This window comes from Periplaneta americana, chromosome 16, assembly GCF_040183065.1.
Source record: "Periplaneta americana isolate PAMFEO1 chromosome 16, P.americana_PAMFEO1_priV1, whole genome shotgun sequence".
Lineage (NCBI taxonomy): Eukaryota > Metazoa > Arthropoda > Insecta > Blattodea > Blattidae > Periplaneta > Periplaneta americana.
The window spans coordinates 109,455,920-109,483,691 of NC_091132.1; the positions used below are offsets into that span (position 1 = coordinate 109,455,920).

General features: G+C 36.3%; 1 protein-coding gene across 1 annotated transcript in view; it reads left to right on the forward strand.

Moving 5' to 3' along the window:
• Window positions 1-11,407: 11,407 nt before the first annotated feature.
• The window catches only part of LOC138691056 (protein Wnt-11b-2-like), a 211,291-nt gene continuing 194,926 nt past the window's right edge, over window positions 11,408-27,772 (forward strand). Inside the window, exon 1 of the mRNA XM_069812721.1 lies at window positions 11,408-11,928. The gene's annotated coding sequence lies outside the window, so the exon portion shown is untranslated. The remainder of the gene's footprint in view (window positions 11,929-27,772) is intronic.

A 27,772-nucleotide genomic window follows, 5' to 3' on the forward strand; every position in this document is an offset into this window, starting at 1 on the left:
TCTCTTCACTTCGTCGTAATGTCCATGTTTCTGCCCCATACAAAGCACTTCACTAGTCTCTTCCTTAGTTCTTTTCCCAGATGTCAGCAGAAGATGCTCTTTTTTTCTATTAAAGGCTTCCTTTGCCATTGCTATTCTCCTTCTGACTTCCTGGCAGCAGCTCATGTTACTGCTTATAGTACACCCCAAGTATTTGAAGCTGTCCACTTACTCTACTGCCTCACTTAGTATTCTCAAGTTCATCTGCTGTATTTTTCTCCCTATGACTATGCTCTTCGTCTTATTTGTATTTATAAGAAAGACGAGTTTATAACAGAAAAGGGTGAAGTGGATGTTCCTGGTTCAGAGACGGTAAAATAAAAAACGAATTGGAGGAGTGTAATAGGAAGTTACGTAAGACGATAGAGATAATGAAAATAGGTGAGGAGTATGGCGGGGGAGGCTAGCTAGGATAGCGAAGTACTGGGTGTTCATTTCAAAGTGTGTCATGACGTCACTGTTGTTGGGTCACCGATTTGAAGCGAGTTTCAGCTGATATGTTAGAGAAGTTGCCTATTATTTAAGGCGTTCTTCAATCTGAACTTGAGAACGTGTACGGTATAACTTGAACGTCGTAGCAACAGATGGCGGTCTGTACGGTCTGTGTGCTACCATAACCTCTTTCGAACTGTGTTTTGCGCCGGCAAGTCGTACGCAGGGTATTTGTTATCATCGGTTGCGTACGGTAACATTCCACAACACAAATCAAATGCTCCGTGTCCATGTTGACCGTCGAAGTTAATGTCAACAAATACGTAAGTAATCGTCTTAACCCTCTCCCCATATCCCGACAGTACGTATTTCCAAACAGTTCACATTCCTGCCACTACCGGCGTTATCGTACGCATCGGTACGTACTCTTCAGAATAAACGCCGTACTTGCTAGCCATCTTCTCTGCCTCTTAGGTTATACACCTGAGCTGCGGAAGTGTAGGAAGATTGAATTCTCTAGGCTCATCAACTAGCCACATGACGGCATACAGCGAGCCAAGACACATTTTGAACTGAACACCAGTATAATATGTAGAAAATTAGTGAGATCTGAAAATGGAATGTACACAAGAAACAGACACAATAACGAACATATTGGACAATGGTGTAGTATGGTTTAGTAACAAGTATTATTGAAACAGTGTGTGTTCGATATAAGTGTACTGGAAATCAAGACCAGAGTTGTAAAAGTGTCAATTTTGAATGATCTAAAAAGTTATTAGGTTTTTTAAAGGTGGGAATACTGATCAATTTAAATGGGGTCGAAAGTCAAATTATAAGAGCGACTACAAAATGTATATATGCAATGAATGTAATTGTGGCACCGAATACAAAATTGTGAGGTCCACATTACATGAATGTAAGTGTTGACATCAAATATATATCATATCATATCATATCATATCATATCATATCATATCATATCATATCATATCATATCATATCATATCATATCATATCATATCATATCATATCATACCATACCATATATCATATCATATCATATCATATCATATCATATCATATCATATCATATCATATCATATCATATCATATCATATCATACCATACCATATATCATATCATATCATATCATATCATATCATATCATATCATATCATATCATATCATATCATATCATATCATATCATGTTATGTCATGTCATGTCATATCATATGATACCATATCATATATCATATCGTATCGTATCGTATCGTATCGTATTTACATTTATCTTCATCCCATACTGCTCACAGCTGTCATTTATCTCCAGTAGCATATCCTTTAGTATCACTTCCTCTTCTGCTAACAACGCCATATCATCAGCAAATCTTATGCACTTTATTCGTCTTCCTGCTACTATCACTCCTCCCATGTTCAGAAAACTGTTATTTACTAAATCCTCTAAGTAGATGTTGAACAGGATAGGTGATAAAGGACATCCTTGACGTACTCCTCTCCTAGTTTCACTTCCTTCTGATAGTTCTTCTCATATCCTGCTTTTGACTCGTTGTTTCATATAAAGATTACTGAACAGTCTTCTCTTTTTCCAATCTACAACAATTTTCTTTACGATTCCCATCAATTATTTATTCCAATCCACTCTGTCAAAAGCCTTTTCTAGGTCCAAGAATATTACATATACTTCTTTATTCTTCTTTCGCCGATTGTATTTTTCGCCGATTGTTCTTAACAGTCCAATTGTATCTCTCGTACCTTTTCCCTTCCTGAAGCCAAGCTGGTCTTCTTCCAACTGTTCTTCCATCTTAGAATATAAATGTCGATTCAGTATTCGCAGGAGAATCTTTGCTGAGTGCGATATTAGACTGAACTCCTTGCTACTTGTACTACTACTACTGTCCTACTTTGTGGCTATTTTATTTAACTTCAATCCTAATGAGTCTGTGGCCCAAACGGTAACATGCTGTTTTCCCATCCAAGCGTCTCAGATTCGGCTCCCTTCCAAGTCGTAATGAAATTTGTGGTAAACAAAGCACTCCCGTTATTTCATGGGGCATGTCCAATAGATAAACAAAAAAATGACTGGTGTGAGTTTTAGGGTTAATAGGGGTTTCCGATGGACTTGGGGTTCCAGGCCCTGGGACTTATCAGGCACTTTCTGAGTAGGGCTAGGGCGGGATGAACCACGTGTCAGCATCGGATTCACGAATGCCATTCAGGTCACTTATCGGACTTTGACACTCATCGGAATGTAAGGCTAGGTGCTGGGATTCGGATCTCGAAAGGCCAGCCAATAAAAACTGCACATCCTCTGCATCTCCGGTGGGATGTCTACAGTGTGTGCCTCTTTTCATATGCTTTCCTTAATTGGTGGCTTCGCGATGCTGAATACATGGCCGAGACTCGTATTTTTATATACTGTTCGTTAAGAATCCTCCACAGTAAATTTCCAAGTATAATAATACAGCCACCTTGGTAGCTCAGTTGGTAGAGCATAGCTGTGCAATAACTATAGACCCGAGTTCAAATCTCGGCAATGACCGAGGAGTTGTAACTTATTTGTGTGGACAAAGTCAAGTCAAAGTTGTGAGGGTTTTCCTCGGGGTTCTTTTGTCATCCAACCAACACTCCACAATTACCTTCCCATTATCATCTCGGACTTGAAAAGTAAGGTTTTCGTGACGTCGAATCCACCGTTCGCCATGTTGAGAGTTCCTCGTGGTTGCGAGAGGGCGGTTGTGGTGCATTGTAGAACATTCATAGATTTACAGGAGAGACACCACGGCTGTCGGGTTCTTACTTGTTTAACGGGGCATGACTACTCACGTAGATCACCGACAAAGGTGAAGTATGCTGAAGAGACATGCGCAGTGTGCCGGCTTAGCTGAGCAGCACAATCGGCACGTAACCCATTCCGTCACGGGTGCACAAAAAGCCTATTTTCACTGGAGTGCTTAGGGATGAACCATGTCTCGCATGATAAGCACCTCTATGACTAATACTAGCAGGCCCTGCTGCAGTCGTGACGGAAATGTAATCGTGCGCCGAGCCACTGTATAACCTGCAACGTGCATAGCACCTATGGACAGAGGCGGACACCCGAAGGGGAAGTGAAGCAACTGTCTGACTTATTAACGGATTTTCATTTTCCTTACGTCGAGCACTTAAATATAATTTAAAATTATATTTAATTATTAATTTTATACAGTACAAGGCTACAAACTAATGTTTAGTACGTGTAACGAAGAAAGAAATGAACAATGAAACATAGGACACATTATCACAATCTAAAATTAACTTTCTTCAGAATGTCTCTGCGACAGAGTTTCAAAATCAAGAATTATGTCACTTACTGCCAGTCGTAGTTCATCACGAAAGTATTTGTCTGTCAGTCGTGATCTAAATTTGGTTTTTACTATTTTCATTGTTGAAAATAATTTTTCACAAACGTAAGTTGTAGCGAACATGGCTTCAAAAGAGAAAGCGAAAGAACGAAGCTTCGGATATTTATTTTTGGCAAAGATTTGAAAAGTTCAACATTTGTCAAGTCCTTACATCTAGCCTTCATTTAACATCACATTGTAAATCTGTGAGTTTAAATTGAAGAGCTAACCGCATTATTCGTACATCTGCTGAAAAAATCGACGTACAGACATAATAATAATAATAATAATAATAATAATAATGATAATAACAACACAACCTTTTAATGTTTCATCAGTAACATGCAGTATAATACTGTTTTATGTTATACAACCGTTTTCCTCGTAATACTTGTGAACAAATCATACATTTCATAATCTCATCATATTGGCAGCAAAAGAATGCGTCCTCCCATCCTACTTGAAACTTTCGTTTTTGTAGAGGTACAGCTGTCAAAAGAAAAAGTGGCCGCTCTCCTGAAACAAAGTTCCCTTCGGGTATCTTCGCTACAATTCGGAGACAGGCGATGTTACATGTTGTTGGACCACGTTGCCTGATATCTACAGTTATAATTGAAGTATTCTGTGTGTTATTACAACCTTGTGCTTTTTATGTTCTTTTTTGTTCTTTTTTTGAGAGAGACAAACTATACATAATGTCTCCTTTCTCTTTTACGATTAATTTAGTAATTAACATCAGGTTCATTAATATATTATGCCATGACTTTATCATTATGATATTGTGGCTGTAAATGGAAAGAAAAAAGATTTTATTCTCAATAAACATATCTTTCGTGGCATAAACAAAACAAATTTACTGGCGTCGGCCTTAAAACATTCAAACAATTAAGCGTTCAAAAAACAAAACAAAAAGCCACAATTCAATATTTAGTCTATCTTCCTCTTATCTCGATCATCTTGCAGTCGAGTGGGCATGGAATTGACTAGTCTTTGCAAATAGCAACTGTTCTTAGACACGATATTCCAAGCATTCTGAACATACATACATAAGTGTTCTGTCCATGGGCAGGTCTTTCATTGCAAACCCAGCAATCTCCAATCTTTCCTATGTTCTGCCTTCCTCTTAGTCTCCGCATATGATCCACATATCCTAATGCCGTCTATTATTCTTTTCAACCAGAGACCCAACCAATTCCTTTTTCTCTTTCTAATCAGTTTCAGCATCATTCTTTCTTCACTCACTTTTTCAAACACAATTTATTTCTTATTCTGTCTGTCCACTTCACACGCACAATTCTTCTCCACATCCACATTTCAAATGCTTCAATTCGTTTCTCTTCATTTCGTTGTAATGTCCATGTTCCTTCCCCATACAATGCCACACTCCACACAAAGCACTTCACTAGTCTCTTCCTTAGTTCTTTTTCCAGAGGTCCGCAGAAGATCCTTCTTCTTCTATTAAAAGCTTCCTTTGTTCATGTTTGCAGTTTTTCTTGGGAAGGATAGGTCTAAATGCGGTAACATCCCGTTGTTTTCCGCACACCACTATCTCTTTCGCACCTTATTAAATTCCAGGGGGCCCAAGCGTGGAGATGAGGAGAGTGGATTCGACTAATTGGGCCCTCTGGACTTCACCGAAAGTCACGGCAAGGGTTAAATATTAATTCTATCAGGATGTTTGACCCGGTCAGAGACCGGGAAATCTCAATTAGCCTTTGCCCGCCGCATCCTGGACTACGAATCATCAGAAAATCTTAGAGTGTGATTGAGCCAATTTTTCCGAAAATGTTTCCACACTTTTGCCCTCGTAGCTCAGCGGACGAACGTTGGAACTTACAAGTAAACCTTCAGGTGGGGTAAAAAAAGAAAGACTTACCTTTATTACCATTCGATTAAACATTAAAATCAATGCAAAATACGTAAATTTTACAACTCGAACGCAATGAATACCAGAGATCGCGACCAATCAAAATCAAGTTGACATGGGCTACTTAGATTGCAAACAACTATATCACGCAGCAATGCTAGCCGCGAGAGCGAAGACAGTACTGCTGTAGAAGCGCTGTCAGCTAGTTTGTACCTTGCAGTTTATTGTGTAATGTTATGTGCAGTGAGCTGAAGAAGATGAACCCAGTGAATATAGTGATTAAAATTCTGGATAACTAAATGAAGAGGGTTATAAGGAGGCAGTGAAATGTCGCGGAAGGAACTTGAAATTGTTGATATATATGATTTATTAAAGAGTTATGAATCGGAAGCAGTTGAAGAAGGTCATACTCTGGACACTGATGAAAATGAACCCTGAAATGATGACAATGTCATGCCTCATGTACGAGAATGGGAGACTGAAAAAACAAGTACTACATCAGAAGAGGAATCAAGTACTTCACAAAGTTCCGGTTCTCAATACGCTCTGTCCCCTCCCAAAACATCCCGAGTCATTGACTTTGAAGAAAAATGTGAAGTAACAGAGTATTGGATTCTGCCAGCTGTACCGACAAACAAAAAGAAAAAGTTTAACCATAGGTCATGGAGCAGTATGAAGCATAAATTCACGTGGTTAACACAAGAAAGTCAACTGTCCAAGGATTGCAACTCATAAGTCGTATTTGGTTGTATGATTTTGGACAGTTTGGATATGTACAATGATGGCCAAGTGTTTAATACAGACGAATGTGGGTTCCATAAGGAAATGCCTTCCGGCAGAACATTAGAACGTCAAGGAACCAGTAAAGTTATGGTGTTGTGCAATCCAAAGGGACAACTACACATTCCTATACTACAACGCCGGTGGTTTCTAAAGCTGGAAAACTGATGCCAAGAACCGAAAGGTGCAAGTCAAAGAGTTGCGGAACGCATTTTCCAGAGTGACAACCTTATAGTAAAATGGACTTCGTCGGGAAAAATGACCAAAAAAATATGGATACAATTCTTACGAGAAATATTCCTTCCTAACTCTGCAACTTGCAATCTTCTGCTGTTGGACTCGTATGGTGTCCACTGCGACGAAAATACAATTAAGCAACTGTTAGAAGAAAGGTACTATGATCTTGAAAAACTAGTAGTTAAAATCATACCACCAAATACGACTTATGAGTTGCAATCTTTGGACAGGTACTTTTTTCGAATGTATAAGCATATGATTTGACACATTTCTCATAATGTGGATTTTGGTGATTCATCTGATACATTACAACAACGCAACAATGAACTAAAACTACAGTCGCCTGTTTACCAGAAGTTTCCTTCTCCACGATTCCAACAGGCGCATGGGTATGGTTGGGTGTTAGCTGGATTGGGATCCTGAAGTGGACAACGTTTTAAAACACTACAGAGTACTGTATCCGAAATGTACAAGGAATAAGTACGATTTGTGCAAAATCAGCCTGTATAAAGTGCGGGTGGTGTACTGACAATTTGTGTTTCCAACATTTTTTATTAGCTATCACTGTTGTGCGACATATGTTTCTGGATAAAAACAAATCAGATTGTGGAATACGATGAGTTAAGTAACATGATGACCACATCATCGTTTTCCTTCTTATGCAGTAATCGCTAGTTGAAGGTGTGTTTTCTTGCTGCTTGAAGTCTCGTGTTCTGCGCTGTGTATCGCACTTGATAATTGCAGTCGAGTTACGAAATTTTAGGATTATTCATATTTTATTATGCTGATTCCAAAAATATAAGTTTCATTTTCATTGTTTTTTACCTCAGGTGAAGGTTTACTTGTTAGATGTCAACGTCTCAGGTTCAATTCCTCGTTACTCCTTTTCATTTCATTGTGGTTCAAGATAGTATAATGTAATAATACAAAAAGAAAAACTAATACCAGTATTATGCAACTGGATTTTTCCAAACCTAATATTAAATTTATGTTATTTATATCGCTAAAGAACGATTACAATATAAATAACTTGAATATTATTTATACAGTATCACTAAAGAACGATAACACAATATAAATGATAAATATCGGTTTGTTTAATTAATATAAGATATTATATAATACGTATTTAATTATCTAAATAAAATAACCTAATTTACAAAGAAAGATGGTTTTTTTGTGTTATAATAATTACTTACATAAAATACAGATTATTTATACTGCGAAAGAACAATAACAATATAAATAAGGTGAATATTATTTTATAATGCTAATGAAGGAAAACCGAATATAAATGATAACTTGAATATTATCTATATCGCTAAAGAACGATAACAATATAAAAAACGTGAATATTATTCATATCGGAATTTCACAGATTTATTACAGATGTATTTAAGAAATTGTAGAAGAATAGTAATTAGTAACAGTGTCCTATTTATTCTTCTTGGAGCCAAATTTGTAACATTTAAAAGTGTGGTTACTATGTTGAAGTGTATGTGTTGCAATGGATGCTTGATTTGTTATGTATGTGAGTCAGTTATGGGATGCTTGATGTCGTCACAATGTCGTAATTATAGTTTGATTGTGTTTGTGTGACTATTGTGTATTAATTTATGATGTATGGTACGGAAAGCTACATATTTGTGTTATAGAAGTGTTACGTATGTGTGTTGTTAATGTTTTTGTATGTTTCAAATTGATAACTGATATTTGTTTTGCAATCGCAACGCCTAATTTACGGATTGTTTATGTTTTGTTTACATCGCGTAAGCTAATTTAATTTTCTTTTCCATTTCTCTTTATGCTCATGTTTTTTGTGTATAAAACTATAGCCCTAACATTCATATGTAAAATAGGGCTAACCCCCATTGGAGATACAATAATAATAATTATTATTCATATTGTTATAAAACGATAACAGAATACAAATGATGACTTGAATTTTATTCATATCTCTAAAGAACGATAACAAAATATAAATAACGTGATATCCATAAAGAACGATAACTGGATATAAATGATAATTTGAATATCATTTATATCGCTAAAGGACGATTAAAAAATAAGATGAAAATTTGAAGAAAACCCGAACCCACAACCTTTGAATCATTAAACAAGCACTCTACCGCTGGTCTACGAGGCGGAGATATGGAACACTTTCATAGTTCCGGAACTGCTTGTACAAGCACATGCATAGTGTAACATCGCCGCGACCTGAAGTGGACTTTGAAAATATTCGTTGTTCACGAGTGCGGCCACCTTTTTTTTTTTTTGACAACTGTACATGCGACGATACGCCACTCGCAGCTCACAAGTAAACCTTCACCTGAGGTAAAAAACAATGAAAATGAAACTTATATTTTTGGAATCAGCATAATAAAATATGAATAATCCTAAAATTTCGTAACTCGACTGCAATTATCAAGTGCGATACACAGCGCAGAACACGAGACTTCAAGCAGCAAGAAAACACACCTTCAACTAGCGATTACTGCATAAGAAGGAAAACGATGATGTGGTCATCATGTTACTTAACTCATCGTATTCCACAATCTGATTTGTTTTTATCCAGAAACATATGTCGCACAACAGTGATAGCTAATAAAAAATGTTGGAAACACAAATTGTCAGTACACCACCCGCACTTTATACAGGCTGATTTTGCACAAATCGTACTTATTCCTTGTACATTTCGGATACAGTACTCTGTAGTGTTTTAAAACGTTGTCCACTTCAGGATCCCAATCCAGCTAACACCCAACCATACCCATGCGCCTGTTGGAATCGTGGAGAAGGAAACTTCTGGTAAACAGGCGACTGTAGTTTTAGTTTATTGTTGCGTTGTTGTAATGTATCAGATGAATCACCAAAATCCACATTATGAGAAATGTGTCAAATCATATGCTTATACATTCGAAAAAAGTACCTGTCCAAAGATTGCAACTCATAAGTCGTATTTGGTGGTATGATTTTAACTACTAGTTTTTCAAGATCATAGTACCTTTCTTCTAACAGTTGCTTAATTGTATTTTCGTCGCAGTGGACACCATACGAGTCCAACAGCAGAAGATTGCAAGTTGCAGAGTTAGGAAGGAATATTTCTCGTAAGAATTGTATCCATATTTTTTTGGTCATTTTTCCCGACGAAGTCCATTTTACTATAAGGTTGTCACTCTGGAAAATGCGTTCCGCAACTCTTTGACTTGCACCTTTCGGTTCTTGGCATCAGTTTTCCAGCTTTAGAAACCACCGGCGTTGTAGTATAGGAATGTGTAGTTGTCCCTTTGGATTGCACAACACCATAACTTTACTGGTTCCTTGACGTTCTAATGTTCTGCCGGAAGGCATTTCCTTATGGAACCCACATTCGTCTGTATTAAACACTTGGCCATCATTGTACATATCCAAACTGTCCAAAATCATACAACCAAATACGACTTATGAGTTGCAATCCTTGGACAGTTGACTTTCTTGTGTTAACCACGTGAATTTATGCTTCATACTGCTCCATGACCTATGGTTAAACTTTTTCTTTTTGTTTGTCGGTACAGCTGGCAGAATCCAATACTCTGTTACTTCACATTTTTCTTCAAAGTCAATGACTCGGGATGTTTTGGGAGGGGACAGAGCGTATTGAGAACCGGAACTTTGTGAAGTACTTGATTCCTCTTCTGATGTAGTACTTGTTTTTTCAGTCTCCCATTCTCGTACATGAGGCATGACATTGTCATCATTTCAGGGTTCATTTTCATCAGTGTCCAGAGTATGACCTTCTTCAACTGCTTCCGATTCATAACTCTTTAATAAATCATATATATCAACAATTTCAAGTTCCTTCCGCGACATTTCACTGCCTCCTTATAACCCTCTTCATTTAGTTATCCAGAATTTTAATCACTATATTCACTGGGTTCATCTTCTTCAGCTCACTGCACATAACATTACACAATAAACTGCAAGGTACAAACTAGCTGACAGCGCTTCTACAGCAGTACTGTCTTCGCTCTCGCGGCTAGCATTGCTGCGTGATATAGTTGTTTGCAATCTAAGTAGCCCATGTCAACTTGATTTTGATTGGTCGCGATCTCTGGTATTCATTGCGTTCGAGTTGTAAAATTTACGTATTTTGCATTGATTTTAATGTTTAATCGAATGGTAATAAAGGTAAGTCTTTCTTTTTTTACCCCACCTGAAGGTTTACTTGTCAGAGACAAATACAAATGGAACGGAGTTTGACTCCAGTGAGTGAGAGGGTGGGGGTTGTGGGAGGTAGAAAGCAAGAGATGCACAGCTACTATTGCGAGCCACGATGTGCTCGTGAGTTAGATTTTCGCCACGGCTGCCCTATTCTTTTATTACTATGGATATTTTAAACATAATTGAAGATTTTCTGTGCTGGTTAAAATTCTTAACAGCACCAAAAATGAGATTTCCTACTGCTGACTAAATAAAAAGTAATAACGGAAAAAAACACGATCAACCATCCAGTCAGTCTGCTTGCAGGAAACGAAACCTAGTGGCGCAGCGGACGACCACCTCAAGACGGGTGTTGTTTTTGTTTGGAAATATCCACTGATGAGCATTTTCTTTAAGAGTGCATCGTAAGACAGAGTAGTTGATATGAATGGTTTTTATTTGGAACCGTGGTGGGGAACGGACTAATCACGGACCGGCAACCTGCAGCAGAGTCCACAGCAGCTCCGCGGCCTCTGCAGTCTGCGCTCCACGTGGGAGCGGGTCCGATGGATGTCACGTCACGCTACGCTACGTTGTGTGTGTCTGGACATGGCTCTTCATTCACGGGACAGTTGGACTTCCACTGTATAGTGTTCTGAAAACTCATTTCTTAAGACGTGTAAGTGTGAAGGTTCTCATTGTGGACAAATGTTAATTTCAAGTTCAACGGACTCGGGTTCGATTCCCGGCACAAAAATGAATATTTTCTCCTTTTTATAAGAACAGTGTGTGTGTCTATGTTTCGTGTTTGTTGTGTGTTGTCTGTGCATCATGCGGACCACATGACGCTGTTGGCCTACTCAGAGTGGCTCATAACTGTCACAACAGTGAAGTCAAAACGGGTCGAACATCCAGTTGATTATTATTGATTGGCTTCTCCTTCCACGTCAGTTCAGAATCTTCCATGGTCATCGCACAGGATGGAACAAGTATGGCAACATTAGTATGTCATAAATTTATCGTCATATGAACAGTGCAATTAACATGTCTTCCTAATACGAATATTACTAATATTTCTAGCTTGAACTTGTTCTTTTAGCTTCGGTTAGAGTTTTAGTTAGTACTTAGTTTACATATTATATCGTACATGAACGACGAAAATCTCATACTCGAGTTTCAGAGTTCCGTATCGCTCATTAGCAGCATCGTAAATATGTGTAAATTGTTTTGAGATTTGATAAAGATGTCTGTACCTCATAACATAACTAATAACTCATAACTGATCATTAATGACTAGTGGCCAGCGTAGACGGCACTGTTCTAGCATGCGTATTATCCAGTTGTTGATAATAATAATAATAATAATAATAATAATAATAATAATAATAATAATAATAATAATAAAATTCCAATCTTCGATATCGCCCCACGCCACAAGGTTAGTGGGTTAGTTGAGGGTTTATTTAAGTCGTATGAGACCGAGGAATTGCGGTGTGGGGAGATACCGAAGTTTCATATAGTCATAATAATATTTATTTATTTATTTATTTATTGATATTTATGTGCTGGATAACATCCATTGGCCAATAAAAGTCCAGCACAGTGATACAATTAATACATTAAAATGAACAACTACGCTATAAATTAAATACTTGAGTTAACAACAAAATAAAGAAAATAGATGACAATAATTAATTTACAAGAATTAATACTCTAAAATATTAGGGAAAGGAGTTGATTCTTACTACCAATTTGTGTATAAGGATTATGCAAATAATATTAGCAAAGACATTGCCGTATTCTAATACATTGAATGGATCGAAATCGCCTACATGTAATTTAGCATGTTTAATACATCTGGAGACCGGCGAGAAAGATTAAGAATTCCTAATATAGAAGAGTTTGTGATGTCTCATGTCTTTCATAGGAATACGAAGGCTGACACTGTTTAAGAAAGATTGACAATTAATGTCACCATTTAGGACCTTACATAAGAATAAGTAATCGAGATCATGACGTCTGGCATACAAGCTTCGACATTTAAAGTGCTAGTTTTTTTTTTATCATAGTTATACCCGGAGTTATTAGGCAGGAATCTGTACGAACATAATGAAATAAATTTCCTTTGAATATTTTCCAGTTTTGCCGAATCAATACTAGTAATAGAGTTCCAAACTACAGATGCATATTCGAGTTTCGATCTCACTAATGTATACAGTAGTATAGTATTAAAAGAGAGTCAGGTGTTGAAAAAGAATAAGTAATTGACCGAATTATTCCTAACATTCTTATTGCATGGCTATAATAATAATAATAATAATAATAATAATAATAATAATAATAATAATAATAATAATAATAATAATCATAATCATAATCATAATCATAATCACCATCATTATCATTCTCATTCACACCATTGTTATCATTATTTTCACCGTAATCGTCAAAATTCCTGAGTGTATACAGTTTGTGAATAAAAATATTTACAATGCCATGCTTGAAGAGTGACAGTGATATTCTTTTCTGGATATATTAATTGTCCATATTGTTGAGAAATTTTCTGCATTTTTGGCAGGTATCCATGATTTGATAATTATATTATTATTATTATTATTATTATTATTATTATTATTATTATTATTATTATATATTCATTTCCTCTTCTAAAACATTACATAATTTACTCAGTTATTACTGTGTGAACAGATAGAAGTATACATTAATTTATCATATTTAGAAAAAGGAAATTAATTTTACTTTCGTCAGCGAGATTTTTCTAGGAATATCTCATGTTCCTATAACAACTTATTTTACATCAATGTGTAATTTTGAGTTTAAATTGAATATTTTTCGAATCTGAATAGGGTGTTGGAAATTCTACCTGGATAACTGTAATATTTTTCTCTTGGTACCACATGCGAATCTTCATTTTAATCATGATGATATTGTTGTTGTTGTTGTTGTTATTATTATTATTATTATTATTATTATTATTATTATTATTATTATTATTATTATAAACTTTTGTTGACTACGTTTTACACAACAGTGAACTGTTGGTCTAGGACAGGCCTGCACAAGGTTTGCGCTCTCCGAGCCGGCTCACAGCTCATGAGCGGAATGCATATACAGTATTAGCTGCGCTCTGTATAAGGGTGGACTGGAAGAAGGGGTGATCTCGTATAAAATATACACAAAAAGAAGTACTATTACGAGTGCTTATGAAATGAATTCCTGTTCAGTGTTTGCAAAACTATCTTGGACTATTATTAATTAATAAAGAAATATTTATTTTACAGAAGTAATAGAAATTCTATAGCTACTTAAATGTACAATATCATTTTGTTATATTTTTATTTATCAATACATCAAAATGAGGTTTTATGCTGTTAGCAGCTGAAAGGAACGGTAGCCTACTGATCGTAATGAAACATCAGTTACAGATGTTCGATGTCTGACTTTATTAAAGTTGATAATAGAAAACAGTTGCTCACAAATATAAATGTTGAGCCAAACATAGCAATCATTTTCACAGTCAGCCTGTGTATTCGTGGATAATATTGCTAATGTTTAGTCTTGTAAAACTCAATCAGGCTAGTAGTATTATTCAAACGATCTTTAGCCCTTAGGTCACATTGAAGATCAATAAGTTCGAGCTGTAAATCGTTAAATGTTAAATGTTATGTTCCGTGTTTTATATTCCTCCATACTGTACTGTAGCAGTAGGTAAGCAACGTGAAACAGTTACTGAGAATAGGCCTACACACTGCACTCCACTAGATAACTGAGTGGTCGTTTCCCTCTCCTCTACCGATAGCAAGTCTACGTCATTCTGACGTATCTTCCTCTCCGTTTCGGCGAGCGGTAAACACCGCTCTCCCGCTCGGAAGGAGCGCGCGCGCTCGTTGAGCGCTGTTTGTGCAGGCCTGGTCTAGGATGTACATTAAATGTGTACAGTACACGCATTCTCTTTACAAATTGCTTTGAATATTCACATTGGATGCGATTCTAGTTTCCTGCTGTGAAATACTGTTTATGGCAAAAGAATGGGGATACTTAATAATACGATACAGCCATATTACACCCCACTGATGAAACAAAGATGGTGACGATGACGTAATATAATAATTATAATATATGCAAGGCATACCAAAACCTCAACAAACCTAATCTAACCTGTCACTGATTCTCAGCCTTACGAAAACTCTCAGTCCACTGAAAAACAAGTTCTGTATCGTATTCTCCAGTAGACCGGAAGAATGGCTAGTGGATAAAGCTTAGAAACGGAGAGGTAGACGATTAAACTGGCAAAATTACATATCCACACGCAACAATGTTTGAGAAAATAAAGTAAAATAAATGCATATCGTCAAATGTCACTCACAAACAAAACAGAGTTCATTGGTGTGACCATGAGAAGCACGTCTATGTATGGCTCAAATAATTGCAGATTCAGTGCCTAGGTAGTTGCCTAGGGCGTCAATTTCCAGGGGGCGGCATTTTCTCTCTCTCACTTCCTTTTTTTCTTTCCATTTTTTCATTTTCATTTTAGAGTGAAATTTGTTTTTAAAACACTTGTTGGTAAATCTTTTCTGAAGTTTGTTCTTGAACACCTTGTGGAAGTCGAATATGTTTTGTTATCGTATTGTCGCGGTCGCGGTGAGAGTAAAAGGAAAGTGTGCAGCAGCATAATTATTATCTTATAATACCGGTATCATGTTATTATATTATTAAACTGCTCGTATGAACAAGAATGCATTGCTGAAAATCAAATTGGATCAGTGTTTATTAATTATTTATCGCTATGAGTAGTAACAAGAACGGTCAGTTATATTTCCAATATAATATAATATCGTCCACAATACTATTTAATCACTTTCCAGCATGTGCTCTATATAATTCGATATGAGAGGTTTATTCCGCAAAAAGTTGGACTTTATTTTTCAATTTACTTTATACTTCCTATCGAAGTAAGAACTAGACCCAGTCGTAATAGTTATGTGGCTGAGCACCAGACTGTTCCAAGTCCGTTTCACTATTTCTAGCAGACCCATTTTTAAGTTCCTAACTTCCAAAGCTGGCATGGAACACTTTGAAATAGCCTGAAGGCAAGTTTGTAGAGAGGAATATTTACAATTTTGTTCGATTCATATAAGGACATGGAACACAATGAAACAGAACTTTTTAGATCAAGGAAAGACTATTGAGAAACAGTCTGGTTCGCAGCCATCGAATTATTCCACAAACAAAAGAATGCTTAAAAATAAATCACAGCCTGCCTTTCACAAATAAATTTTGTTTCAACAATGAATAAGTTTGAATATAATTCTTTGCATCTGGTCTGATATGCTTCGTCAGCTCCTCTTTGATGACTTCATTCATCAATGCTTTCTCTGTGAAGAAAGCGCGAAGGAAATCTTTATAATTCACAAGTAAGGTGCATGTATTTTGATTTTGTTTTCTGAATTGTAACATTTCATTTAAAACTAATTTAAACTAAACATGACCTTTATAATAGCTGCTTATAAATTGTTTGTAGGATTTGGGGGAGGGGAGCTGAAAATTTTAGCACTGCCAAGGGGCGGCACTGTACGGAGTGACATTTCTATGTGGACGGTCGGCTAAATAAACACTCAAAATTCAAACTTCGTAGTTAATATAAGAGTGCTATGTATTAATACCAAGAATACGCATCAATTAATAGTGAGTGGTGTTAGACAAGAGTGTTCATTGTGAACTGCGCCGCTTTTTATTGTTGACGTCGCAGTTAAATGGGAAAGAGGCCTAAAATTATAAACAATATCGTATCTCCTGCGGTGGCTGAGTGGTGAGATCTTCAGCCTGTCACGCAGGGGATCCGGGTTCGAATTCCGGTCAGACCTGAAATTTGGGGGTTCTCTCTTTTCCCCGTACTGTACATCATTCCGCCATCATTCCATAGCATTCCCCGAACTTCGGCTGGCGACTCGCGGAAGGGACCGGCCTAGGAACGAGTGGAGTTGCCTGCCGGAAACCTGGGTACGCAGCGAGCCTTAGTGAAGTCAGCCGGTATGGGGTTTGGAATGAGCCTAGCTTGAGGGTAAGCGCAATATATCGTAAAAGGTCATATGCTTCCCTCCCGAAAATTCCGTTCCATTCCATAAACAATACCCATACCCAACACAATTTTCTTTACGACCTGCCAGTTCTTGTTTATGCTTAAGGTAATATCCAACGAGATTTACATAAGCTCTATAAGATATTGTGATAGAATACATTTTACAGGATCGGAAAGGAAAAAAAAGTATTCGACACGATTAAAAAATTTGAACACAAAAATCGAGTATAGGCTTGACTTTTGGAGCGCCGAATCAGCTAGGCGTGCTTGGTGTCCATTTTGCAACCTGTAATGCGATGATGGTCCAAGTCGGACAGGTGACCTGGATGACAGATTGGTCATCCTGCCTCAGCCCTGACAGAGTCAGGTCCTATCATAAGCCCGAGAGCCTGGAACCCCAGACTTGTGCTATATCAGCATCGGATACTCGTACAAGAAATGCCGATACGAAATTATATAGTTTTCCGAAGACTACCAAACATGGCGCGGTGGAAAGCTATTTTCCTGAGATTAGTTTTTAAAAACATGTTCACGTTATTATTTAATAGGAATTGATTTTAAATGATTCATATACTTTTATTTTACAACACTAATTAGAATATTACACGAAAATAGTGAAACTGCAGTTTATATGGTATTCCACAGCCTTCCTTATTATCCATGGATGCTGTCATTGTTACAATCGATATATATATATATATATATATATATATATATATATATATATATATATATATATATATGACCAGTTACGTTTAATATTGCATTAACGAAAATGTATTAATTTTATTATAATATAAATACCGTACAAATATAAAATTATATTATATTATATTATATTATTTCACTTTTGCATGGGATAAAACCTCTTTAGAAAATTAAGGCTAGTTCAGACGTGTTTGTATAATTATTGCATACATAATTTGTTTATAATTTATTGAAGATATTATACGAACAAGCTGAATGTAACAGAGCAACAATAGAGTTTATATGCAATGCCTTATGTCAGAGCCTTCTTCAGTTACAAGCCGGAACCATACGTCGGCAACACTGTAATTAACTGTCAAACGGAAGCCTACTATCCAGAACACGTGTTTGTACTAATGCCGATTTTCAATGTAAATTTATGTTACAATATAAGTGTGTGTCGATGGAATTATGTTCGCGGTCGTACCAAACGTTAATATATTCTTGATGTATTATAAACCAAGTGCGTGTTGGCGATAAAAACAAGACAATAAATGAAAATATGGCTGCAGTCTTTAGCAAATTTTACGGTTATTATTAACGAAAAAGTGACTGACAATTCTTATAAATATTAAAATAATATTGTACAAACTACATTTTTATAGTTTTACTTGTGTTTTGTGGTGTATCAGAATTCTAGCCAAATTGTTGGGTCTCGTCTGCTATATCAATAAAGTTATGCCGTTGATTTTCAAGTTCATTGTAAACAGCTGTTTTGTGATCCCATTAATGTTACAGTTTTGTTGAAGATTCGGAATGCGCGCTATACGTCAGAACTACCTATAATTTGTAGATGCATACATTCAATTTGCTGTTTTCAAGGTTTGTTGATTAATATTATTTCTTTTGTAATAAATTAGTTATAAACATGTTTCTTTTCACTTCGTATTTACAGGATTTAAAGTTCACTGAGTTTACGCTAATTGGCACATAATAAATAATGATGTGTTTTGTTACGTATTATGTTGAAGATATGTTTCTTCATTTTTTCATAGATCTTTATACTTGGCCTTGGCCTATTAAAAATTATATTTTAGAAAATTTGTAACAAACAGGATAACAGTATTATTATGGTGACTGGCGAGATTCAAACTAAAACTGGCTTCCTGGGCATCTGAAATATTTGTAGAAAAGCACGACAGATAAACACATGAAATTAAAATGTGTATGATATCCTAGACCTTTCACGTCAGAGGTGAAACCACATAAAGCGGCAAAACATTGTCAATTTACTAGCCACATAATGGTTAATTGATTGGAATAGGGTATTGCGAAAGTACGTCGTTATTTTATTTATATTTGGTACAAGTAACATTTCTTTAAGTATGTATTTATTTTCCCGTGTACCATCAATAAAAAACACGTACGATTTTATTTTTTTTAAAGTTATAAGTGGCTGTATGCAAGTGCTTACGCGGTATTCTGAAACTCAAATAAAATACCATTTCGGACTCCGTATTGAATTACGTACATCAATACACTGAATCTTGATCATATGCACTTAGTTTTGTATCAATTAATATCGAAAATGTACATGTGACAACGAAATCAAACCACTAAAACGTCAAACGTCATGCCTTTATTTCGCCTCCGTCCGCCTCCACTCAGCGTTGCCAAACCTACTCATGCTCCGGCTTGTAACTGAAGATGGCTCTGTTTATGCGTATCTGTATTTCTATTGTTTCCTCGTAATACGATAATATTTCAAATCGATAGCGACTTCGACTCGGCATTTCTTTTGCAGCCCAGTGTACTACCCCCTAACTTCACCACAGACCATTTTTTTTAACTATTGCATATGTTCCATGAAATATGAGAAAGATTGAGATTGTTGTTAAAGTGATAGAGGGAAACGGGAGTACTTACTACTACTTATTGGCTTTTAAGGAAACCGGAGGTTCATTGCCTCTCACATAAGCCCGCCATTAGTCCCTATCCTGAGCAAGATTAATCCAGTCTCTATCATCATATCCCACCTCCCTCAAATCCATTTTAATATTATCTTCCCATCTACGTCTCGGCCTTCCTAAAGGTCTTTTCTGCAACGTGTGATTGGTCCACCATAAATTTCATTACGATCTGGCTGGGATCGAATCCGGGCCGCTTGAATGAAACACTAGCGCTAGTGCTTCAGCCATACGCGCGCCAATGTTTTGGTAGGAAGACTATGCAATGAGCTATAAACCTTTTGACAGGAGAATCGTTGGATGGCATAGATCAACCAACTTACTTTATCCATGACAACGGAAGAAGACGTTAGCTAGCAGCTATGGGAGTGGTGTTGATGATTGATAAAGATGGTGATGATGATGATAATGATGGTGATGATGATGATGATGATGATGCAATGGTTTTAATAACATTGCCATGGTCTTGGGTTCGAATCCCGCTTGGAACATGGAGTTTTGTTCAATATTAATGTAATATTTTGTAATTGTGTTACAATGTTAATGTAATGTAATGTAGCATATTAAGAGGAGATATATCGTCATGCTGACCTCAAGTAATAGGAGTCCCGCAATGTGACTATCTACTGTATTGTGTAGCTTAAACGAAGAATAAGAATCTTAGCAATATCACAGAGTAAAAGTGTAATGCCTTTGGGCTTTCGTTTCTTGGCGTCGGGTTGCAATCTTCATGTGCCTATTCAAGCTGAGCAGTTCAGATGCTATATCATACTTTGAAGGGTGTCGTTTCATAAACTCTTATGATTATTATGTTTATTATGTTTATTCTTACGGCGTGATATGAAAGATAAGAACGGCTAACATGAGTGATAATTTCTTTTAATGTCTGCTTTATGGTTTGTGTGTTCACTTGCTTAATATAGCTTACAGTGCCTTTGTAATCTTTTGTGCAATTCTGTACACAAACAAAGATTACATTGTCAAATGGGATTCATTTGCATTCAACAGAATCGATCATCGGAATCCATGTGAAATATTATGCTTCCTAATAACATATTTTACAAATAGAAAAGAATTTGATAAAATATTCCGAAAATGTTTCAGAAATAATGGTATGTATGTAGATCTGTGTGTGCGTGTAAATTTCATCTCAATTATGCAATCTAGCTATAGAACTTACCTGATTTCTAATATGAATTGAAGGGTACATGGGAAAAACGAACAATGTCACATTTCCATTAGAAGTGGGATAGTGATCTATTTCAGTATATTACTGCAAAATTTATTGATATTTCTACTTGAAATGAAGGAAATGATGAGTGTGTCAGTGGTTTTAATACTCTTTTGCCACTTTTAATAAAAATGACACTAAAGTTTGTAGTAATACAGTGAATTAGATAATGACATCACCATTAAGAGCATTGTGACGTTGTTCGTTTTTTCCCGTGTACCCTTCAATTGTAAAAACAAATATGTAAGCTATGTTATAAAATTACGTAATCATCCTTTAGGTCCATTCTAGATAACTTTGTTCAATTTATATTGTCCACAGTCATATAGTCCGTTTTCATTTGGTACGTGGACATTTCGTCCCTTTTTGTCCATAAAGGCTTCGTCAATTTTCAGTATTGTCCATTAATATAGTAGGTCCACAAATATTTTATTCATTTTCTTTGGTTCACATTGTTGTCCATTTTGTCTAAAGTCCATTTAAAATTTTGTTCATTCAACTAAATACAAGTTAAACTCTGCAGTTAATAGAAAACAATTTAATTATAATTAATATGCTTTCTTATGGATTTCATGATAGCGAAATGCAACTTAATCTTTGTGCCAGAATTCTTAAAGAGGAATCAAATTTAAACAGTACAATTCAAAAGACATTATAATGGCATATTTACTTCCTTCGTCTAAAGCAGGGATGAGACGATATTAGCTCCCAATCACGGTAGAAGAGCTCGACCTTGATCACGGGCGAATAGCGCATTCTCTGTAACGTAGACATCAGGGATGTACATGCACATGCAGCGAATAAAGGCAGCAATTATTATAACTTGCGTTACTAAATTTCTGGCTATGTAATAGGGCTAATTATTCAGTTATTTAATATACATGTACATATATAAACAAATCGCAATGGGAAGGGTGTTTTAGGAACAAAAAGAGAAATAGGAAAAGTTAATTGTATGTAAACCATTCTCTTGTTAAAAGCAATTATTTATTATGTAAATACTTCACTTCATTGGTTAGGAGAAACTAATAGGGTCTACCTGCTCGGAGCCACCGGCGTGGCTCAGTCGGTTAAGGCACTTGTCTGCCGGTCTGAAGTTGCGCTCGGGCGCGGGTTCGATCCCCGATTGAGCTGATTACCTGGTTGGGTTTTTTCCGAGGTTTTCCCCAATCGTAAGGTGAATGCCAGGTAATCTATGGCGAATCCTCGGCCTCATCTCGCCAAATACCATCTCGCTATCACCAACCTCATCGACGCTAAATAATAACCTCGTAGTTGATACAGCGTCGTTAAATAACCAACTAAAAAAAACTCTACCCGTTCGACGTGTGTGATCTCTAAGTACTTTTGAGTATCTGTTGAAAAAATAATAATGACAATATTGATTGTATGATTGTGAAAATGTAGTCCTTACCCTCCAGTCGTGATTATGTAATGAGTTTTTTTTAGAGTGATTTGTGAGATGCACGTAACACAAAAAAAAAAACAAATTGATTAAATTAAGATATTGAGAGCCATCGTAATTTTTGGGGTCAATCATTTAAGGGGATATGTATGACTTTTAAAACTTCCACACATTTCAGCCAAAAATTTGTGAAATTTAAACTATATAAACAGATCTATAATAATATCTGTACAAAATTTGGTGCAATTAGGTCTAATAGTTTTGAAATTATGTTTTTAAGTATATTTTATATTGACGTTACTAAAAAAAGCTCCTTGCATCAAAGTTTTCAAAATGTTTAGTTCATATTTGCTCAAAATCTTGAAAATAGTTATTGAAATAAAAGTGAATTGGCTTTTTGAGCTTAGTAATATTATAAGTTAAAGTGCAATCAAAGATAAAATATTATTTCTAAATTAAAGAAACACGTAGTCTAATAAAAGTAAATATCCAGAAACAAGCAACAAATATAACATCAACAATACATTTAAAATAAAGAAATAAAAGGAATCTAGATACAATCTACTGACACAAATGTAAATTAATTTATCTTCGATGTCAATTCCGAAATCAATTTATTTCTCTCTTCTCCTGAATAATGCCTATTTTTTTTAATGTTGCGTCTCATAATGCCGTTCTATGTTGCTTTTTTTTTTTTTTTTTTTGCAAATGATATTTTTTTTACACAACAAACACTGGACTTCATCACCATGTTCGAAGCATAAATATTGTATCTTCCACTCTTCCTTGAAAGCTTTAAGCGCTTCCGTTCCGTCATGATGCGCAGCGTTCTAAGATCTGTACATCCTTTAGCAATGTTTACAGGTAAAAGAGCTCCGCGCGCGCGCTGCGGGCATAAAATAGCTCTCACCCGCAAATAATAGTCACCATCGCAAGACTGGTCTGAAGGCAAGGATAAAACAGTTTGTAACAGTTACATGTATCAGTTCCACTCTTACTTGCTTACTTACAAATGCTTTTAAGGAACCCGCAGGTTCATTGCCGCCCTCACATAAGCCCGCCATTGGTCCCTATCCTGAGCAAGATTAGTCCAGTCTCTATCATCATATTCCACCGCCCTCAAATCCATTTTAATATTATCCTCCCATCTACGTCCCGGACTCCCCAAAGGTCTTTTTTTCCCTTCGGCCTCCCAACTAACACACTATATGCAGATCAGCTTTACTCATTCAGAAAAAATGGAGACCGATCATATTGGCAGTGCGAAAATCGTGATGTATACAATCCCAGTTATATCACAAAGGAATATACAATTACTTTACCTTAAGTAACGTAAGCACACACGTCAGGAATAGAGCTTAAGTTGGTGCGAAAAACGTTGTGGCAGGAATCAAAAAGAGGATCGAATAACACTCAAATGGATCTCCCGCAGCCGTAATAAGAGAAGAAATCCAGGTCGTTGAAGATCAGGAAATACTACTGAATTTACCAGAAAGAAATCCATTAAAACGTACAGTCAACAGAGTACAAAATGTGCTCGAATTATATTTGCATGCCATCGACTACAGATTAAAATTGCACAATGCCGAAGATAGGGATGAAGAGAACGTAGAAAATAATTAATATATTAGTCAAATTTTTCTTTATTTCCTTCCAAAATTAAAGTTATACTTAATTTAATTGCACATGACTAAAATAAAATTGCCTAATATAATTCTGTAAGTTAAAATATCTGGGAGCAACAGTAACAAATATAAATTATACTCGGGAGAAAATTAAACACAGAATAAATATGGGAAATGCCTGTCATTATTCGGTTGAGAAGCTTTTGTCATCCAGTCTGAAGTCGAAAAATCTGAAAGTTAGAATTTATAAAACAGTTATATTACCGGTTGTTATTTATGGTTGTGAAACTGGGACTCTCACTTTGAGAGAGGAACAGAGATTAAGGATGTTTGAGAATTAGGCGCTTAGGAAAATATTTGGGGCTAAGAGGGATGAAGTTACAGAGAATGGAGAAAGTTACACAACACAGAACTGCACGCATTGTATTCTTCACCTGACATAATTAGGAACATTAAATCCAGACGTTTGAGATGGGCAGGGCATATAGCACGTATGGGCGAATCCAGAAATGCATATAGGGTGTTAGTTGGGAGGCCGGAGGGAAAAAAGACCTTTAGGGAGGCCGAGACGTAGATGGGAAGATAATATTAAAATGGATTTGAGGGAGGTGGGATATGATGATAGAGACTGGATTAATCTTGCTCAAGATAGGGACCAATGGCGGACTTATGTGAGGGCGGCAATGAACCTGCGGGTTCCTTAAAAGCCAGTAAGTAAGTATGTATGTATGGACCATAAATATTGTGGACTAAGAAATGTGGACTAAAATATATAAAATGGACAAAAATGTTTGAGGACTTTCCAGTATGGTGGACGAAATCATACAGTGAACAATTTTTATAAGTTGACATAAGTAGGTGCACAAAACTTTTGGTGGACATAAACTGGCTCTGGACTACAATCTCAACTGAACGGAAATTTATGGTGGACATAAATACTGTGAACGAAATGTCACTGGACAATCCTGAGTCTAGGATCTTTAGGTCTCGTGGCCTCTTATGGTCTCAGTTAGTTGTCATACTAACCTTCTTTTCCCTTTAAGTTCGTACTGTAGAAATTGTTAAATATCCTGCCACTGTCCTATCTGTCTGTGTGCTGTATTCAATTCAACCTGTCGTCCTGAATAAATTTCAAAATTGGTTATATGTGTAATTCCTCCATGTCCAAGTTCCTTTTATGATTCAAATATGAAGACCAGCTGTTCTTCCTGATATATCTCGTCTCTGCTGTTGTGAGTTGATGCTGATCCGATTTATTTATAGCCCAAGCCTGAATTGAATCACGTCATTTTTGGTTCCACAAAATGGCTAAGGACTTTTCGATTATTTAAAATCATTGTCCTGGCTCGTATTTTAAACCGCTAATCTGTGCTGTGTATAATGATGAATTCGGAAACCACCCAAACACAGAGTACAGCAACAAAGCTGAAATATTAGAAACCTGGCCGATGACCGATTAACGCAACTTAGTGTGTATTAATCATATATCTTCCAGACGTGCAAAATTTTAGGCTGAAGACTTGTAATTATCATAGCGGAAGTAGGAAAGTTTTCTACCTGAGATCGACCGCATGGAGTGGAGTTACACGTAATAACACAACACAGTCTGTTTCGGTTTTCCAACCAATAATTTCTTTCGTAAGGTAAGAGTTACAAAAAACTACGTGTCATGTTTTGCTCCACCTCTTATTTATTTTTCACTGTATTCCAGAACGTACGAGAATGTCTGAATTCTGTGCCAGCAAGCCGCCATGCGTGCAGCTGTTAAGGGGCGTAGATTAAACGGTAGTGGGTTTGAATTCCCGTAGCGTGTCTATGTTACTTATCTTTCAATGCTTTGTGTTCTTTTTCTTCAGTTGGTCATTTAACGACGTTGTATCAACTACTACTTTATTTAATGTCGATGGGATTGGTGATAGCGAGATGGTATTTGGCGAGATAAGACAGGATCGCCATAGATTACCTGACATTTGCCTTATGGTTGGAGAAAAATTTGGAAAAAAAAACCCAACCAGGTAATCAGCTCAAGCGAGAATCGAACCCACTCCTGATCAGTAGGACAGCGCCTCAGCTACTCCTGTGTTGTTAGATGAAGACTTGGCGTCATGTTGATCCCATTTACAGGCTGCATTTGTTTCCCGTGTCTGGTGCTTTGCTTTTCAGCGCACTACCGTAATAACAAAATGACTCTCTATCTGAATTTAGCAATGATTAAGGAGCGGATTAAGTGCTAAAATGTAAATTAATTATTTTATGCGTTAAAAATACAAAACTATTTGGCAAAACGTTAAAAATATTTAGCCGAACTTTGATTCGAGTACCTCTTCTGTTAAGAAGTAGAGTTGCAGTGTAAAACAGATGCCCTCTCCGAATTCTAGAATTTACGGGTAAATGCATGTCGATTGCCTCTGAACAATGTCTCATACTGTGAAACTGTACGCTACACATTATAGCTTTGCATATTTAAAGACCTGGACGTCTCAACACATACGCCATCAATTTCACTCACAGCTGCACCCTCGAACACTTGAGAAATTTTACACATCATTTTTAAACAATTTTAAAAATTGTATTTTTAGCACTTATACTTTGAACCTGGTACTAAGTTCGTTTTTCTTCAACGACCTGCACCTCTCTGGCCGTTTCGCAAAGGAGATTTCTAGTTTTTTTAATTGTGCCACACAAAAAGCTTAGATTTGCAAATATGAACGCCAAATCATTTATTAAACATTAATCTTTTAGTGAATATTTTGAAGTATCTCAATCGACGATGTATCGTGTCTGTCCAATTTATTTACAACAAATGCAAAACTTTCAACATGCTTGACATGTAGGCCTATGTTGCGGCGTACAACAATGTGTCCCAGCTTGGTACTATGGGTAGAGGAGGAGGAGAAAATTCGAGATTTTCCTCTTTAAAGGGATCAGTTCTTGAAGGGGGTTTAAGGAACACTTTTTTCCATTTCACACTAACCTATCCATGATAACAAACAGGATTCGGATATTTTTCTAATAACCTGTAAAAGACAAGAACCACGCATGTCACATGTGGCACACACTGTAACGATCAACAATAAGTAGTTATTATATTTCAAAGCCTCTGGCCATAGCAGAAGCAAAACTTCATTGAAGAGCTTAGCAATTGTGATATGATTTGCTGTAGACAGTTATTTGCATATTAGCAAAAATGAATGTTAACAATCATTTTCACCTATTTTAAACACATCTAAATTTCCTGTTTTTTACTACTAGAATAGATGGTTTCGTCAATACTCAACCACAATTTTTCATGTTCATAAAATAATCTTTTTTTTTTTTTTTTTTTTTTTTCATAATTTTCTTCCTTAATGTCGATTCATCAGGAGGATCAATGCCTATGTATTTAGTTAGGAACCTATTAGCTTCATCATTATTTAATTTCTGAAGTGAAATATATATCGGATGCAACTAATAATTTACACAAATCTACTTAGGCCTAAGTAGTATTGGAAACAATTAGAATGCCATTCGTATGCAGATGATTCACCAATCAGAACTTGTAACGAACTCACACGTGAAGCAACAGTAGTGTGCTTATTTCCCTCCAAATGTTGGATTATTTGAGGATTAACTTTTAATGTTTTACCTATCACGTAACACGAATCACGAATCACGTATCACATAACACGTATCACGAATCACAAATCACGTATCACGTAACACGTATCACGTTACACGTAACACGAATCACGGATCACGTAACACGAATCACGTATCACGTGTCACTTATCACGTTACACGTAACACGAATCACGAATCATGTAACACCGAACACGTAT